The sequence below is a fragment of the Neoarius graeffei genome, chromosome 1 (genome assembly GCF_027579695.1).
Source record: "Neoarius graeffei isolate fNeoGra1 chromosome 1, fNeoGra1.pri, whole genome shotgun sequence".
Taxonomy (NCBI): domain Eukaryota; kingdom Metazoa; phylum Chordata; class Actinopteri; order Siluriformes; family Ariidae; genus Neoarius; species Neoarius graeffei.
Genome location: NC_083569.1, coordinates 21,724,456 through 21,734,710, shown reverse-complemented (window position 1 = coordinate 21,734,710; position 10,255 = coordinate 21,724,456).

Below are 10,255 nucleotides of genomic sequence, written 5' to 3'. Positions count from 1 at the left end.
AGCTTATTTGGACCTTCTGGCAAGATGGCGTGTTGAGTAGTCGTGCATTTGGTATGCTCTGCAAGCCTAGTCCCAAATTGCAACAAAATTAAAATGTTTACCTCGTTTTTAGTCAGCCAAAGCCAGAAAAATGATGTTCGAGGAAGTTAAAGCCTCGGGAAGTGAAATAAAGTTGACGCTGGAAATAGGGGCCGAGGTGAGCCTAGCATCGGCTAACGAAGCTAACGTTAACGTTCGCCAAGAAGAAACAGAGGATATGGAGGCAACTTGCTCTGTGGTAAGAAGAAGACAACACAGCCCTCCATCCAATGTCACTGTCTCTGCTAAGAAACAGAAGGGAATGACGAAACTACAGCCAGAATTCGTGTCTAATGTGGACGTCCTAGCTGCTATCCAGAACTTAACGGCATTAGTAGAGGACTTCGGTGCACAGCTAAAACAGAACAACATCATGATAGCTAACATCGCAAAGGCAGCGGAGTTTAACGCTGCGAACATCAAAGAGGGACAAGAAAAGACTAAAGTGCTTGAAAATGCGGTGTGGGAGCTTCAGAAGGAGAATTTGGAGCTGAAAGAAAAAACTGAGGAATTGGAGTGATATCAAAGAAGATGGAACCTCCGTCTAAATGGGCTCCCCGAAACTGAGGGCGAGAATACCCGACAGGAGGTAGCAGAGCTAATAACAAGGATGATACCAGAATGGTCACACAAAATGGACATAATTCTGGACACTGTTCACAGACTGGGGAAACCGAAACCAGGAAAGACTCGTCAGATCATCTTACAATTCACCTCAAGAACCCACCGCGACGCACTTTGGAAACAAGCAAAGGACGACAGGGTGTGCGCTGAGAGGAAGGTACGCTTCAAAGAGGACCTCACCACAGTGGAACGAGATGCTCGCAACGCGCTCTGGCCAAAGATTGAAAGAGCGAGACAGCAGGGAATGAAGGCATTCTTCAGAGGACCCTTCGGATTCATCAACGGACAACGCATTCAGGAATAGGAAAGGTGATCGGGTATACCAGCTGACTACGATAAAATGTAAAGGGAGGAAAATGTTTATTAGGGGCGTTGCTGAAGTTAAAAACTTACCGTTACTTTTGACGGCAGGTGCTTGATTTAAAGCCACTAGAGTAGCCTGTTTGGCTCTTTTCTTTTATTTTTTTGTCCATCGTTCTTTTATTTATGTCGTTGTTTACCACAGAAGTTTCAGTTACATCTCTAAATGGAAGGGGTCTTAAAGACAACACGGAAAGGAAAGCTTTGTTTTTGTTTTGCAAAGGGCAGAAAAATACTTTCACGTTTATGCAGGAGACACATTCTATGAGGGAGGATGAAACGTTTTGGACACAACAATGGGGAGAAAAGATTTTTTTCAGTCATGGCACAGAACGGTCAGGAGGAGTGGCAATTTTGCTAAATAACTGTTCTGGGAAACACTTGTATGTGAAGGCAGATGAACATGGACATTGGTTGATTGCAGTGATGGACTTAGTAAGTAAGTAAGTAAGTAAGCTTAATTTGTATCGCACATTTAAACACAGCATGCACTGACCAAAGTGCTGTACAGAGTCAGTATTAAAAGACAAATGATCAAAAAGAAAAAGAAATAAATAAAATAAAACTATAATGATAACAACAATAACAATAAGCTGATGATTAGGGAAAGGCCAAGGAATAGAGATGGGTTTTTAGCCTAGATTTAAAGGCAGAGATGGAGGGAGCAGATCTAATGTCCGGTGGGAGCTGATTCCAGAGACGTGGAGCAGCAACAGAAAAAGCTCTGTCACTTCTCTGCTTCAGCCGCGAGCGAGGTACATGAAGAAGCCCTGTGTTAGAGGATCTTAGAGACCTTTGGACTGAGTGGGGCTGTAAAAGGTCATTGATGTAGGCTGGGGCCAGCCCACTGAGTGCTTTAAAAACAAATAATAAGACTTTAAATTGTATTCTGAAAAAGACTGGGAGCCAGTGCAAGGACGCCAGAATGGGAGTGATGTGCTCACGTCTCCTGGTGCCAGTTAACAGACGTGCAGCTGCGTTTTGGACCAGCTGTAAACATCTAAGTGAGGTTTGAGGGAGGCCAAGATAAAGGGAATTGCAGTAATCCAGTCGTGATGTGATAAAAGCATGGATGACTATTTCAAGATCGTTATGAGATAGGAAGGCTTTGAGGCGGGAAATCACTCTGAGTTGGTAAAAACTATTTTTGAGTCACTTAAATGACTCAAGGCTCATTTTGCTGAATGTGTATGGGTACAACAACAGACAGAAGAATTTGGACTTGTTAAAAGACATGACAAACGAAATAGAGAGATGCAAACTATCTTACCAATGTGAAAATGTATTAATAGGAGGGGATCTTAATTTGGTAAATGATGAATGGTTGGATAGGTCTCCCCCAAGAGGCCATACTTATTCACCGAATAAGACATTTCAAGAATTCTGCCATTCAAATGCGCTACAAGACGCCTGGAGGCACTACAATGGTAACAAAGTACAATTTTCTTGGTTTCAACCAAATGGGAGTCATCTGTCTAGGTTGGATTACTGGTTGCTATCAGACCCTCTTTTAGGACTGGTGTCTGATGTAAGAATGTCAGCAGGTCCGTTAACAGATCATTCAGTTATCTCTCTGGTACTAAAACCCCCTGAACCACAATTTCATTCTAAGGGTTATTGGAAATCCAACTCAGAGTTACTTTCACATGATTGTTACTGTACGGGTGTCAAGCAACTTATAAAAGAGGTTATGGATATGGAGGATTTTTCCTCATACATACTGAAATGGGAATTCTGTATGAGTAAGACAATATTCAATCTGAATAAGACAATATTCAATTCTGTAAGACAATATTCAATCGCTTACAGTAAAAATCTTAAAAAGTCTCAAAGACAAGAGGAACTGCAGCTCATTAAGGAGCTGAATGCCACATGCAACAAGCCCACACTTACAGATAATGACAAACAAACTCTATTGACTCTGCAGACAAAGTTGGACGATATGTATGCAAGAAAAGCCAAGGGTGCTTGTGTTAGATCTCGGGCTAGGTGGATAGAAGAGGGGGAAAAAAACTCAGCATATTTTTGTCGCCTTGAAAAAACCAGACAGCAAAGGAATGAAATACGATCTTTACTGATTTATAATAACCTATGCAAGGATCAAAGGGTTATTTCTAAAGAGATTCTAACCTTCTATAGCCAACTGTATACTTCCAAGTTCTCAAAGAACGAGACACTCACTTTCTTTGAAGGTATTAAACACCACATTCCACAAATTACAGTTACAATTCCGCACTATAATGACAGGCGTACTAACACCTTCTGCGCGCTTCGGCAGCGCATTGATACAGAGCTCAGATATCAATGCGCTGCCGAAGCGCGTAGAAGGTGTTAGTACGCCTGTCACTATAGTGCGGACTTTCCATAGCATAGAAAATCGCTACGTTTCAATTTGTGTAACTGAACTTGTTTCATGTCACTGGTCATATAACCTATGTAAACAGGAAAAACGCGGAAGAGTTTGGTCGCATCTAACTACAGCCCCAAAAAATACCATTGGCCATACTGAGCCTAGCTACATTGCTAACAGGAGTGACAGCGCGTCTGACTGCGTCTGACTGACTGAGAGGTCACGCAAAGCTCGGAGAGGTACGGAGCAGCTCGTCTCAATTCAGATAAGAGCATATTTCATTATGGAAGTACGGTGGACTGTTCCTTTAATATCACCAAATGTGAGCTCATGCCTATCAAACAATGTGAAGAGTTGGTCATTAATAGTATACCAGTTAAAAGGGAAATAAAATACTTGACAAACAGAGAAGAATCAAGCTTAATATAACAGACACCATTCAGAAAGGGAAAACAAGGCTGGATATATGGCAGCAAAGAGACTTGTCTGTTTTTGGCAGGGTGTACCTAACAAAAATGGAATTTTTATCTAGGTGCATCTATCCTTCACACTCCTTAGCCATCCCAAAAGATGAAATTAAAGCTGTTAATCAAGCTAATTTCGGCTTTATATGGAGAAATAAAACTCACTTTTTACAGAAAGCATACATTGTCAAGGACTTTAAAGAGGGGGGGTTAAAAGTTATTGACTTTAACTGTTTAAATGGCATGATTAAACTTAACTGGATTAAGGAGTACTTGAAGAAGAGTGAAGCCTTTTGGTACTGTATACCCAGACTGATCTTTAGTAGAGTTGGTGGCTTGCCTTATCTCCTGTCATGTGACTTTGCCATTTCAAAATTACCAATCAAACTGTCAGACTTTCACCAGCAAGTTCTAATGTACTGGAAACTTATCTACAAGCACAATTTCACACCCCATTCTTCCTCTATTTTGAACAATAGATATGTTACATTGAGTCGTAAATCCTTGTATATAAAAGAATGGAAAGAGAAGAATATTTGTTCCATATTGGATATTTTGGATGATGAAGGGAACATTTTTTCTTATAATACATTTTGTGTTAAGTATGGTTTTACCCCCCGAAACGACAATTTCATAATGTCATTAAAGCTATCCCTGAAGGTTTGATTAAAACTATCCAAAACTATTTGAAATATGACAGTTTACAACCCAAGTTGCCTGATTTAATTGTGAAAGGTGTGCATCTACTAGATATTAAAAGTACAAACAAGTTTATAAGAGAATGCTTCCGAGAAGAGTTTCACCTGGTGAGACCAATAAGAAATACAACTTCTTTTACTGAAAGCCAGTTAGTCTCACTCAGAACTAAATATCTGAAGTTCCCAATTCCACCAAAAGCAAAAGAGGTGCATTTTAAAACCATTAATAACATATATCCATCAAAAGAATTGCTACACCACAGATTTAATATTGATTTAGAGCTATGTGTGTTCTGTAAGAAAGAAATAGATGCAACTGTACACATTTTCAGTGATTGTTTGGGAACACAAAGTTTTTGGGTTGCTGTGAAGAACTGGTTGGCAATATCTGGACCTAGACTTACAGCTGAAGAAATTCTTTTTGGCACCACAAGGAGAAACTCAGAAGAGAATTACATGGTGAATGTTGTTATAATTTTAGGTAAATTCTTTATTCATAAAACCAGATATCTAAAAACGTTCCCTCACTTTATAGTATTTAAAACAGAATTTAATACATACTGGAATTCACTTAATAAAATGACAAGTAAGAAAGCAACTGTCCTTAAAAAATATTATCTGCAATTTTATCTAACAGCCCTTGTACATGTAGAAATGAAATTACTGTCCTATTTTTATTGTCTGTGGTAGTTGTGTTAGTACAATGAGACTTGGCTATGTAGATGGCAGTGTTTTTTTTTCTTTGTTCTTTTCTTTCTCTTTTTCTTTCTTTCTTTGTTTTGTGTTTGTCTTGTTTGTTTTATGTTTTTTGACTACATGTGAGATGTAATGTTAAGTTCTTTAAAATACTCTTATATGAGCATGTAACATGTACTGGGTTATAATCTTAAGTGTACACATGCTTTGTATTGAGATTGAATTTCAATTAAAAAAAATTCTCCATGTACTCGATTGGAATACTAAATACTGCCCTCTAGTGGTGACACAAACAAGACAGTTTTGGTGACTGAGCGAGTCCGCCAAGTTCGGGTGAGAAAAACTGTTTTGAGTCCGTTGCGTGGCTGTTTTTTGTCTAACGTTATGGCAATAGTTTACTTCCTTGTTACACATTTTATAGTAGCTGTATAATTTTCATAATGATGTCATTTTAATCTGACAAAAGTGCGGGGGATGAAATTGTGTTTCAGCAAAAGTGGGGGGGATGAAACGTACGCATCCCCCGCGGGTGACACGCCCCTGATCACAGGTGTTCAGCTGAGGCTTGTGCACTGAAACTCCTCCATAGTCCTTGAATCAGTTAATGATATAATGCAATGTAGAGGGTGAAATATCCAAATCCCTTCCTTTATTTCTTTGAGGAACATTTGTTTTTCAACATTTCAATAATTTTCTCACGCATTTGTTGACAAACTGGAAATCCTCGGCCCATCTTTGCTCCTCAAAGACTAGGCCTTTCCTGGATATCGATTTTGTACCAAATCATGAACACAATCACCCAGGGGTGTAGATAGGATTTTTGAACTGGGGGGGATTGAGCTGTCAGCAAATGATTCCATTTTGTGTATATATGTGTGTGTGTGTATATATATATATATATATATATACACACACACTACCGTTCAAAAGTTTGGGGTCACTTTGAAATGTCCTTATTTTTGAAATAAAAGCACTGTTCTTTTCAATGAAGATCACTTTAAACTAATCAGAAATCCACTCTATACATTGCTAATGTGGTAAATGACTATTCTAGCTGCAAATGTCTGGTTTTTGGTGCAATATCTCCATAGGTGTATAGAGGCCCATTTCCAGCAACTCTCACTCCAGTGTTCTAATGGTACAATGTGTTTGCTCATTGCCTCAGAAGGCTAATGGATGATTAGAAAACCCTTGTACAATCATGTTAGCACAGCTGAAAACAGTTGAGCTCTTTAGAGAAGCTATAAAACTGACCTTCCTTTGAGCAGATTGAGTTTCTGGAGCATCACATTTGTGGGGTCGATTAAATGCTCAAAATGGCCAGAAAAATGTCTTGACTATATTTTCTATTCATTTTACAACTTATGGTGGTAAATAAAAGTGTGACTTTTCATGGAAAACACAAAATTGTCTGGGTGACCCCAAACTTTTGAACGGTAGTGTGTATACCGGTACATGTTATTTCACCTCCCTCACTGCCATCACCAGGAACTACCTGCAGGCCAGGGCAATGATAACATTTTAACATAGCCTATGGAAATCCAAAGTTTACACATTATCATCATGCACAGAAATTGCAAAACTAGTTTTAAAACCGCTAAATTCCAACTGTTAAACATAGCGAGAGGCTGGGCTACGTGTGTGTGTGTAAAGTGTAAACCAGTGCATCCTGACTTTCTAACTATGCCTGTGTGTTGCGTGAGCGGCAGTCAGTCAACAACTCTTCACAAAGTTTCCTTATGAAACAATAAGCTCGCTGAAATTATGGCAGGGAACGCCAGATTAAACATTAAAACTGCCTTCTGAGCACTGTATCTACAGGCTACCACCGAAAGAAGGAGGCTACCAGAAAGGCTTCTCTACTCCGTACGATTTTACTTTCACTCCGACATTACTTTGAACAGACTATCAAAAAATTGCAAGGTGATATGATAAAGTAAGGCACAGTTTACTTACAGTCGTTGTTTTTTGTTGAAAAAACGATGCAATAGTTTTCTGCCTTTTGGCACCCTTCATCATGCCGTGTTGGGGTCCTGAACTAAGAGGCGCTGTCCCCGATATGCCTGTCAAACTTGTAACCATAGCAACCAAGCTAGAGCTCGCAACCTGTGCAGTCTGCGCAGTTGCAACTATGTCTGTACTGCTGTGCACCTCAATAAACCGAATGGTAATTAGTCTTTTGATTTTTCCGTGAGGTTTGCCTTATGCAAAGAAATAAGACAGCATAGACGTTTTTTCCTCCCTATAAGTGGGGGGGACCGAACGAGGTGAATTTAAATCTGGGTGGGACGAATCCCCCCCGTCCCCCCCTCTATCTGCGCCCGTGCAATCACCTGTTGGCATCATCTGTTTCAAATTACATCATTGTTTAATTGTTTTACCCCATCACTAGCCCTAAATTTCCCTGTCCCAACTTTTTTTTGGAATGTGTTGCAGACGTGAAATGCAGGAATTGATGTATATTAGTAAATGAAATGAAGTTGATCAGGCACATGCTCTCTCTCACAGCTTGTGGTTCCTTGGCTCTGTGGGTGGCTGCAGACCAGTTTGTCTAGCTGAAGGCTGAACACCACTGCTGCCTGAAACATCATGAAAATGAGGAAATAAGAAACTCCACAACTGTATAATTTTTGTGGCTTGTTTGAGATCTGACAATTATTTCTTCACCCACATCTAAAGATTTGCGATATAAGCTAGTATATCCTTATTATTATGGACAGAATATAGGCTATATATCTCATGGATATATAAATTAAATAATCAAACAGCTGGATTTCAGTTGTTGATGGCAAAATGCTGTTGACCGCAGCAGTGATTTCAATACTGCGTTTTTCTGACTTTCTATGATGCTACTTTTCTGGCTGCCAAATATAAATAATCTGTTCAATTGGACATTTGAGCTTCTATTTGGAGGGTGGAGAAATGTTTCTTCTTGAACCGAGTAGGACGCTTCTTTGCTTTGCTTCTGTTTTCTTAATCTTTATTTCTATACCTTACTTTCTCATTGAATTTCCACTTTTTTTTTTCTCTCTTCTCTTTTCTTCATCTTTATAAGCTTTTAAATTTAATTTTAATTTCCACTTTTTTTTTTTTTTTTTTAAATGCCAGGAAGCAAAAAATCCTGCAGAAAATGCATGGAATTAGAACAGAGGATTTCTATTCTGGAATCAAAGATTAATGCTCTGCCAAAAACGGACGAATTAAAAGCGATATCTCAGGAAAGGAGTACAGAAACAGTGGCTGAGAATGCAGAGATTGCGCTCCGACAGACTGAGGACATTGCAGACCAAGTGAAAGAATTCATAACTCAAGCTGTACAAAATGTGAGTACTGAAAACTGGCAAATGATGGGTGCTAAGCCTAAAAACAAAAACAGAAGAGTAATTACTTCAACACCAGCTCGTTCTACAAATTACAATAGGATCTACAATCCTATGGAAAATCCACAGCCCATAAAGCTTCAGAACAAATTTGAATGCCTCAGGGATGTGGAAGAGGATTTGTCAAGTGGACAAACACATAGTAAAAAGAGATCGCACCAAGATCGAAGAGCTGTGAGAAGAGGCAAAAAGCAGCTCGTAACACCACCTGATCCCACAACCCTTGTTCTTGGTGATTCCACTGTAAGACAATTAAAAGGTTATGAGATGATTATTTGTTGTCTTCCAAATGCATCCATCTCTGACACCAAAGACAGCATTTTGAAACTCATGTCCGAGCATAAAACGATTAAGCGTATCGTTGTACATGTGGGAGCAAACGATGTTTTCAGAGAACAGCTGTTTGTCCAAGATGATTTCAGAAAACTTTTTTCTGAGCTCTACAAGACTGGAATTCAATCTTTTATCAGTGGCCCACTCCCAGCGAGAGGAAGTTTTGCTTTTTCTCGACTCTTCAGTCTTAACACCTGGCTTGGAAAAACTTGTTCTTCATTTGGTATGAATTTCATAGACAATTTTAATCTTTTTTGGAATCGCAAAGAATTCTACAAGCCAAATAGCACTGAACTCAGCTGGATTGGAGCCAAAGTCTTAGCAGACCACTACAAACTTGCAATCTTTTCTCAGCCAGCACCGAGGAAAACAGTTGATAAGATGTCGCAGACTGACATAGTTACAAAGCCTAAACAATCATCTTTGCAAGTCGTCATCAAGGACACACAAACATCTGACTTGCAGGCCTCCCAACATTCAAGGACAGACGACTCCACTTCTCCTCGGATGGATTTCCCAAATAGCATGAAAAAACTGTTTCCTATGGCTACGCTCTCTTTTTCTAGTCCAAATTTGTCGCGACAAGCAGTGTACCCAGTTCATCAAAATTGTGTTCGTCCAGGACTTTCAGCTGGCTACAAATCTTTTTCACCATCTAAAAGATACATGTCATCTCCAGTCCTTTCACCCTCAAACCAAATGGAACATTTAGAAAGTCTTGTTTGATGTACTCTGGGTCCCTGCAAATGGATGTAGAAAAAAGCAGGGATCCGATGTTGACACTATTCCTGTGTTGATAAGAAACAGAAAACATAGAGCACATTTAACCCTGGGGGTGAACCAATCTAATCTCCTTCCTGTTTTAAAACAGCATCAGAGTGCACAATCAAATATTACTGTAAAACTAGCCCTTCTGAATATTAGATCACTTTTAAACAAGTCATTTTTAATTAATGATCTTATTTGTAAACACAATCTTGATTTTTTGCTTCTAACTGAAACCTGGCTGGATCAAGCAAATAGTGCTACCACCCTTATCGAAGCAGCTCCCCCAAATTTTAATTTTTTGAATGTTACCCGACAAGGGAAAGGTGGAGGGATCGCAAATATTTTCAAAGTCTCTTTTCATTGTAAACAATCCTCACTTGGTGATTTTATGTCCTTTGAACACTTATGTGCACTTGTTACATGCTCTCCTAACATATTATTATTAACTATTTACAGGCCTCCGAGACATTCAGCCAAAGTCTTTCTTGAAGAGTTTGGTGAATT